General features: G+C 45.0%; 1 pseudogene; it reads left to right on the top strand.

Annotated features, from left to right (window-relative positions):
- Positions 1-5652: 5652 nt before the first annotated feature.
- LOC119299113 lies at positions 5653-9556 on the top strand (annotated as a pseudogene).

The following is a 9556-nucleotide window of genomic DNA, read 5'->3' as shown; positions in this document are numbered from 1 at the left end:
ATGAGCAACTTGTCCTTGCACCGTATCGGCGATGGGGCCGGCACAAATCAAGCCACTGTGATCCAAAAGGATTACAAGTTTGGTCATACTGCTGTTAATGACTGGGTAATTTACGAAGGTGCAGGCCCCGGTCCGGTGTTCCCCGCGGACAAGGCAGCCACATTCTTGCCGGCAACTCCGTATCTACCATCATGATAACGTTCGAGGATCCAAGGTACGCCATTTTTAAATTTTATGGCTTCGTTAATTAGGATAGTTAATCTACATTATAAGAAGTTAAATTATTTCTGTTTCTCATTTTCATTTTCCACATGCACATAGGTACAAGGGCTCCAGCCTTGCTGTTATGGGCAACATCTTGGATAATGGTCAGTGGGCTATTGTTGGAGGGACTGGGTTATTTAAGTATGCAACTGGATTCATTGACTTGGTTCCTGTTCAACAGTCGAGCCCCAAGAACATTTCAAACATCACCATCGAAGTATGCAATCCAAATTATTGATGCAAATAAGGTCAAAGACAAACGTCATAACTATATATGTAGTCGCCCAAAACATAGTTGTCGGCTCTTCCCTCCTTAGCATCTTGATAGCATCCGCCATCTAAGTGATGGAGTTGCGGTCATTGGGGAGTGCACCCATTCGCAAGACATGTGGAGCTTGCCGTCGAAAAATAGGAGGTCGTATGCCATGCTAGTCGCGAGGACACACGAAGTGGCCAAGCCTGAACGATAATATTCCAAGAGTCGCTTGTTGTAATCTTGGTGTAATCCCATTCCAGGAGCACATGAAGAACCAAAAAGAGCAAGGGACTTAATCACTTTTTATTAGTGCGATCTTGAACTCATAATAATATTGGAATAAGTCCAGATCTAGAATTTTTCCAATGAAAGTTCGCACAAGTGCACAAAGAGGGTGAGGAAAAACACCAAGTTTGGTGTCAGGTCGTAAAGATGGAGCGCATAGAAGACCGAGATAGAGTGAAAGCAGGTTAAAGGGAAAGTTTACCCCACAAGAAAGGGTTGGTCGGTAGAACCCCCGGAGTCATGTCCCTTTAGGCATGGAAGGGCATCCAAGGAGAGAATGACCCCGCTGGCCGACATCCCTTCCTCTGCAGCAGCACGATTGACTCTAGGGTTGATTTCGACCTTGGCGAACTGCCAGTGAGAGGAGCAAAGGATTGCCGCAGCACAGCCCGATGAACGGTCACCGGTCTCAGTAACTTTCAGGTTGTCCGAGTTGTACACCGCGGTAAGCCCATCATAATAAGTGTCACGGGGCTCTATTTCTGAGGCCCCCGAGCCCAGCCCAGCCCACCCACACTTTGCCGGTCTGCATCTCCTCTTAGCCACCGAGGCCAGCCGGCCGCCCCGCCGCCACCCTGACCGGCTCGTACTGCTCTCCTTCCATCCATGACGGCGGCGACCACCGGCTTCAGCAAGTCCAGCGGGGCAACAACAACGGCGACGATTTCCGCTTCTCCCCCTCAACCTCGAGGTAGGTAGCTGGCTTCCCCCAAATCTCCGCTCTGTTCAAATCTGCTTCTGCAGTTGCTAGAATTTGTTTTAGCTTTGGTATATATAATTTGACATCTCTAATGGGGGTTCGGCAAGGCAAGGGGAATCAAATGGCTTTATAGAAAATTTGCAAAAAATAAGTGGGATCAACTTGTCTTTGCAATGCATAAAACAAATTGTGGTAGCACACTTTCCAATCCATAAAACAAAATGCCATGTCTGACGAGAATGGAAAATGAATCGCTTTCCTTCCTCGTATTGGGTGACAAGCATGTGACTGCCCACGTGACGCATCGAACGTAGTATCTAAAACAAAATTATCTTCCTAGCTGCAAGTGGACATTATGCAATGGCGGCGCACGCAGCCTCAGACGGCTGCCGGTGCCTGTGTCGCTAATGACAAGATTAGATATTGTTCTTGTGCTTGGCTCGAGAACAGATCTCAGGCTGTATGTGCACAACTGTTGTATACTCTAAACATTCAGGTAAAATATATTCAGTACACTTTCTAGTGGGAAAAAAGAGAGAATGTAGGACGAAATCCAAATGGATAGCGTCTTGATGATAAGAGGAAACCAGAAGTGCAAAAGATTTACAGCACAACTTGTAAATAGATGCGACCAACTGTGTGTTGATTCTGATTGCATGGCATTGGTAGCAAACTTGTAAGTTGTAACGCACAGAACAAATGTCATCACCGTGAACCCCGTGCCATGACTGATGACAATGAAAAATGAATCACTTTCCTCCTCGTATTGGGTGACAAGGATGAGACTGCTCACGTGATGCTTCAAACGTATATCTGGACGTTTTGTAATGGCAGCGCCAAATCTGTTATAGTCTATAAGACTGTTGAGCCGCAAAATCCACATTTCTCTTGGTCTAATTTCTCAATGGTAGGTGCAACACCTATCTTCTGATGAACCTATTTTAGGATAAGGTTTTTTTAGAGCATTTTTTGATGATTTTTTTCCGTAGCCCTTAAAATCAAATGCACTCCACAGTAAGTTTTCTGCCCCTAGCTGGTTGTAAAGAACAATTTCAATCTAGTCTGATTTAGTTCTTATGAGATGTTATTGTTGATGCTTTGTTCAAAACAAAAGGATGAGAATGGACTAATCAGTCTTTGCTTAATACTGAAAAATTGTGCTATTGAATGTGTTAGTCCCGAAGATTCTGCTAATCCATGTATAATTTTTTGGGGGGCAATTTGGGCTATGTTTTCTTCTTAGCTTGAGGACTTGTAATCTGTGGAACAAATATGTTGTTGTGCTGCCTAATTTGTGCTGATTCTGAAAATAGGCGCCCCTAATCTCTGATAACATGATGTGCATATCCAAAATGTCAGAGTTCTGAAGGACATGGAAGTGTTGATTCTGTGCTTTTCCTGCTGATATGCACTTTAGTATATCAAACAAAATGACACTCAAAGAGGTGTTTGAATTTTCAACTCACATTCAGATCGAGGGGCAGCGCACCAACCGACTGTTGCAAGCTGTACACTGATGGCATCCAGTCCGGCCTTCCCGTCAACCTATAAGTTACCAATCCTGATTGCCTGTCTCTTCTGTGATCTGATTCACACGACTTATGAGGCACACCCATCTACGTTCCAGATGCGTGAATCAGGAGGGTCAGGAAGCAGAATTCGGCGGTGTAGCCTGACAGTGATGTACGTCTGCGTTTTGCTAGCTGAATAACTCTATGCTCTATGTGCACGTCACTTCAAGTAATCATCAATTTTTTCTACTATGAGTGATATACAGATGCGGGGGAAGCAATTGGTGTGGAAATTCCATTTCTCTCTTATGTCCGAGAAGAAATTTCGTCCACTCGGTGGACTGGAGCGATATACAAGTTAGTTACAGCGTCCAATCATCCCTATATCTCAGCATTTCTTCTGTTTTGTACCGTCACATTTCATATGTGCATCGGAGGAAATGTGCTTTCTATGTTCTGGAGCGGACCGAGTCACAGTCCTCATTTATATGGCTGCAAGTGGACGTTTTGTTATTGGAGTGCACATTTTTCAATATGGCTGTTGGTGCCTCGGTTTAGCCATTTGATTAATTTAAAACCTGCATCGTTAATGCTAACCACCTTGTTTATTTGGGCACTGTGCATGGCTGTCTGATCTCATGAGAACTATTGCTTTCCGATTAAATGATACTCATCAGTGCTATTGCTAACTATTTATACTTTTGTTTGATGTGTCAACAGATTAATATTCTACATTTAACCCCAACTGTTTCTACGGTTGTTTGATGTTTGAGGAGAAAGCTCCTAGAAAGTTCACCCGCTTGGTGTACTGGAGCGATATCCAACTAAGTTACATCATCCAAACATCTGTATAATCTCGGTATTTCTTCTGTTTTATACCGTAACATTTCATATGTGCATCGGAGCAAATGTGCTTTCTATACGCATGTTGGAGCGGACCGAGTCCCAGACCTCATTGATATGGCCATAGGCAGTGATCAATAGAATTTATCTTCTAACGTCACTATTTTTTTAGTCTCTGTCTTCATTTTTGTTGCTTCCGTTATATGGTTACAAAGTTAGGCTTCATCTGATTTTGGTTAGTCAAGCTGATCTCTTTAAGCTGATCAAAAGTATTCCGCACAGCTCGTTAGACAAGTTTTCACTGTCTCACAATAATGGATTTTCTGAGGCCCTCGAATCATAAGCCGAGCCCACCTACACTTTGCCGGTTTGCATCTTCTCTGCCTTATTTTCCTAAAAAAAAGAATCTTCTCTGTCATTTCCTTTTTGCCGAGGTCTCCGAGGCCAACCGCCACACCACCACCGTTACAATTCCGGCTGGACCGCGTAGTCCCTTGACTGATGTGTACCGGTGCCGCAATTTTCACGAACTCACCACCACCAGTGCTCACCGTCCGTCCGTCCGTCCTTCCGTACATCACGGTGACGACCACCGGTATCCATGGGACCAGTGCGGCGGCGGCGGGCAACAACACCATCGAAGAGTACCCTTCTGCGAGGTCGGCAAGACCCCCATTCCGCCTCCTGCTCAAGGTCGGTACTCACTCGTTCCCCTTCCCCTTCCCCTTCACTTCCTGCCCCCAAATCTCCGCTCTGTTCAAATCTGTTTCTGCATCTTCTGTTAGAATTTATTTTAGCTTTTGTTATTTCTAGTCTGTATAATTGGTATCTTAAAAGGAAGCTTGCAAATGGTAGCTAATGGTTCAATAGATTTTACAGCACAGCTTGCAAATAAGTGGGATCAACTTGCAGCTGATGGCATGGTATTGGTAGCACACCTTGTAACGCATAAAACAAGTGCCGTGACTGACGAGAACGCAAGGTATTGGTATTGGTAGCACACTGTCTCAGTTGGCTGTCAGCGCCTCGGTGTGGCCATTCGATTACTTTATTAAGCCTGCATCGCTATTGGCTCGTTATTGGCTTGAGGACAGATCTCAGTCTGTATACAACCGTTGTAGATTGTAAACATTCAGGTAAAATATTTTCTATACACTTCAGAGTGAAAAAAAGAGAGAGAATATAGTTACGAAATCCAAGCGGATGGAGCCTTGATGATAAGAGGAAACCAATGGCGCAGTAGATTTAGAGCACAGCTTGTAAATATGTGCGACCAACAAAACAAATGTTGCTGATGCCATGCCATCGACCAACTGGTTGCTGATGCCATGCCATCGGTAGCAGGCTTGTAATGCACAAAACAAATGTCATGACTGACGAAACTGAAAAATTGAACACTTTCTTCCTTTTATTGGGTGATAAGCATCTGCCTGCTCACGTGATGCACCAAACGTAGCATCTGAAACAAAATTATCTTCCTGCCTGCTCACATGATGCTCCAAACGTAGTATCTGAAACAAAATTATTTTCTTAGCTGCAAGCGGACGTTTTGTAATGGCGGTGCACGCTGTCTCAGACGGCTGTCGGCGCCTCGGTGTGGCCATTTGATTACTTTATTAAAGCCTGCATCGCTAGTGGCAAGAATACATTTGTTTTTCTCATGTTTGGTTCGAGAACAGATCTCAGGCTACATACGACCGTTGTAGTATATTGGAGAGCTCAAGCACTATACTCGTCCCGCTCACAACATTTCTCTTCTCAACTCAGGCATCCAAAAGCTTCAAGATCTCACAAAGATTTCACAAAAAACTCTGGACTAGAGCCTGCCTACAGCCCTGCCCACGCATCTCTCCGGCACCGGCCACGTGCCATAACTTCGCTCGAGTCACCTCCTCCTTATGCGTCGCGTTGCCGGCACCGACAAGGCTCCGAATCTGCTGCTGCTGCTGCTGCCACCGATACAATGCTGGAGCTGGCGCAGACGTGCCTGTGAGGACCACGTCTTCCTCGCTGCTGCTGCGTTGCTGGTGCTGGGTGCTGATCAGGGGCGAGCTTGTGAAGGTAACTATGGCTACAAGATTGTATTTTGACTTGTAATTTGTTCAAGAATAGATCCCAAGCTCTACTTATGCACGTCTTGCTCACACCATTCTCTTCTCCATTAATTTCTGCAGTGCACCTGTTTTAGAGGAGTTTCTTCCTAGCGTTCCAATGGCGGAGCTGGTGGTCACCATGGCGCTCCGGCCACTGGTGTCCATGCTGATGAACAAGGTGTCCATCTCCCTCCTGGACCAGTACAAGGTGATGGAGGGAATGGAGGACCAGCACAAGATTCTCAAGCGCAAGCTTCCGGCCATCCTCGACGTCATCACCGACGTTGAGGACCAGGCCATGGCACAGAGAGAAGGTGCGAAAGCCTGGCTTCAGGAGCTCAGGACAGTCACCTATGGGGCAAATGAAGTCTTCGATGAATTCAAGTACGAAGCCCTACGCCGTGAATTCAAGTGCTGTGTTTCCCAAGGATTACAAGATCAATGTTGAGAAGCTGATCCAACTATGGATTGCAAATGGCTTTATCCCAGAACACAAGGAAGATAGTCTTGAAACATTTGGAAAACATATTTTCGATGAGCTGGTCTCGAGGTCATTCTTTCTGGACCTAGAAGAAAGTAAGGACTCCAGCGGATATTATTCCAGAACATGTAAAATTCATGATCTTATGCATGATATTGCAATGTCTGTTATGGAAAACGAATGTGTTGTTGCAACTACGGAACCAAGTAAAATTGAGTGGCTTCCAGATACTGCTCGGCATTTGTTCTCGTCATGTGAAGAAACATAACGTATTTTGAATGATTCTTTGGAGAGAAGATCCCCTGCTATTCAAACGTTGCTATGCGATAGTGATGTGTGGAGCCCATTGCAACATCTATCAAAATACAGCTCTTTGCGTGCCTTGAAGCTTTGTAGAATACACACAAAATCATTTTCACTGAAACCAAGGTATCTGCATCACTTGAGGTACCTTGATCTCTCAAACAGTGATGTCAAAGCACTTCCTAAGGATATAAGTATTCTATATAACCTGCAAGTGTTGGACGTTTCCAACTGCCATTATCTTGAACGACTTCCAAGGCAAATGAAGTATATGACTTCCCTCTGCCACCTCTACACTCATGGATGTCCGTTGAGGAGCATGCCTCCAGGACTTAAAAATCTCACTAAGCTGCAGACACTCACAGTTTTTGTAGCAGGAGTTCCTGGCCCTGATTGCGCTGATGTTGAAGAGCTGCATGGTTTAAACATTGGTGGTCAGCTAGAGCTATGCCAGGTAGAGAATGTTGAAAAAGCAGAAGCAAAAGTGGCAAACCTTGGAAACAAGAAGGATCTCAAGGAACTGACACTAAGATGGAAATCTGTTAGTGACAGCAAGGTGCTCGACAATTTTGAACCTCATGATGGGCTGCAGGTTCTGAAGATATATGATTATGGAGGAGAGTGCATGGGTATGTTGCAGAACATGGTTGAGATCCATCTTTTTTATTGTGGAAGATTGCAATTTTTGTTAAAATGCAGTACAATCTTCACTTTTCCAAAACTGAAGGTGCTTGCGCTAGAACATCTTTTGGGTTTTGAGGGGTGGTGGGAAATAGATGAGAGGCAAGAAGAACAGACAATATTTCCTGTGCTTGAGAAGTTGTTTATTAGTAATTGTGGAAAGTTGGTAGCATTACCTGAAGCACCATTCCTGCAAGGACCTTGTGGTGAAGGCGGTTATACATTGGTACGCTCAGCGTTTCCTGCCCTAAAGGTACTCAAAATGAAATACTTGACGTGCTTTCAGAGATGGGATGCAGTCGAAGAGATGAGAGAACAAATATTGTTTCCTTGTCTAGAGGAACTGTCAATTCAGAACTGCCCACAGCTGATAGATTTACCTAAAGCACCATTGCTTCAAGAACCATGTGGTGAATGTGGTTATACATTGGTACGTTCAGCATTTCCTGCCCTAAAGGTGCTCGAATTGGAAAACTTGGAGAGCTTTCAGAGATGGGATGCAGTCAAAGAGACTCAAGGAGAACAGATATTGTTTCCTTGTCTAGAGGAACTGTTAATTGAGAGATGCCCAAAGCTGACAGCATTACCTGAAGCACCATTGCTTCAAGAACCATGTAGCGGAGGTGGTTACAGATTGGTACGTTCAGCCTTTCCTGCCTTAAAGGTGCTCATTAATGAAATTCCTGGCGAGCTTTCACAGATGGGACACAGTCGAAGGTACATTATTTCCTCAGCTTGAGAAACTGTCAGTCCTGGAATGCCCAAAACTGGTAGCATTGCCTGAAGCACCAAAACTCAGTGTACTATACATTGAAGATGGCAAGCAAGAGATCTTCCACTGTGTAGACAGGTATTTATCTTCATTGACCAATCTGACACTGAGGCTAAAATACACAGAAACAACATCAGAGGTTGAATGCACTTCAATTGTACCGGTGGAGAGCAAGGAGAAATGGAACCAGAATTCCCCTCTTATAGTTATGAAGCTAAGATGTTGCGACTCATTCTTTGAGCCATGCGACTATTTTGTACATCTTGGAGAGCTGGTAATTATCAGTTGTGATGTGCTCGTCCATTGGCCAGATAAAGCGTTCCAAAGCTTGGTATCCTTGAGGCAATTGGAGAGTACAAACTGCAAAAATCTGACTGGATATGCAGAAGCTTCCGAAAGGAGTCAGAACCTAAGAGGTCTGGAGTCTCTTTGCTTAAGAAACTGCCCAAGTTTAGAAGAGATGTTCAACGTCCCGGTATCTCTCAAGAAAATGGATATTGATGGGTGTGTTAAGCTTGAGTCCATACTCGGCAAGCAGCAGGTCATGCCAGAGTTAGTCCAAGTATCTTATAGCAGTGTGGCAATCATGGCTGCAGCTATATCAGAGTTGCCATCCTCACCCATGAATCACTTTTGTCCATGCCTAGAAGATCTAGATTTAGTTGGATGTGGAAGCTTAACAGGGGTTCTAAATCTGCCTCCATCCTTAAAGACCATATATATTGAGGCCCGCAGTAGCATTCAAATCCTATCATGTCAGCTGGGTGGGCTCGAGAAGCCACAAGTCACTACCTCCAGAAGCAGAAGTCATGCCAGAGATACCAGCAGCAGCAACAACAACTGCAAGAGAGCATTTACTTCCTCCCCATCTCGAATCTCTAGGAATACAGGACTGTGCTAGCATGTTGGGTGGGACTCTCCGTCTGCCTGCGCCCCTCAAGGCACTGCACATTGTTGGCAATAGTGGGTTGACATCGCTGGAGTGTCTGTCGGGAGAGCACCCCCCATCACTGGAATCCCTTTTGCTTAAAAGATGCATTACCCTGGCATCCCTGCCGGTTGAGCCGCAAGTATACAGGTCTATCCGAACTCTTAGAATTAAAGGTTGTCCAGCAATAAAGAAGCTCCCTAGATGCCTGCAGCAGCAACTGGGCAGCATCGGTGACGAGTTCAAAGAACTGGATGCCCGTTATGAAGGTACGCACGTCTTTCTGTCTTTGCCCATGTACCACGTCAACACCTTGTACAAGTTTGTTCTGACATCATTTGTGATGTTTGCAGTAATGGCATTGAAACCCAAGACATGGAAGGAGATACCAAGACTGGTTCGTGAGCGGAGGCGGGCCGCTCGACAAGCCAGGGAATGA

This window comes from Triticum dicoccoides, chromosome 1B, assembly GCF_002162155.2.
Source record: "Triticum dicoccoides isolate Atlit2015 ecotype Zavitan chromosome 1B, WEW_v2.0, whole genome shotgun sequence".
NCBI lineage: Eukaryota > Viridiplantae > Streptophyta > Magnoliopsida > Poales > Poaceae > Triticum > Triticum dicoccoides.
Note: the sequence above shows the minus strand (reverse complement) of the source record. Positions and strands in the feature narration are given on the sequence as shown.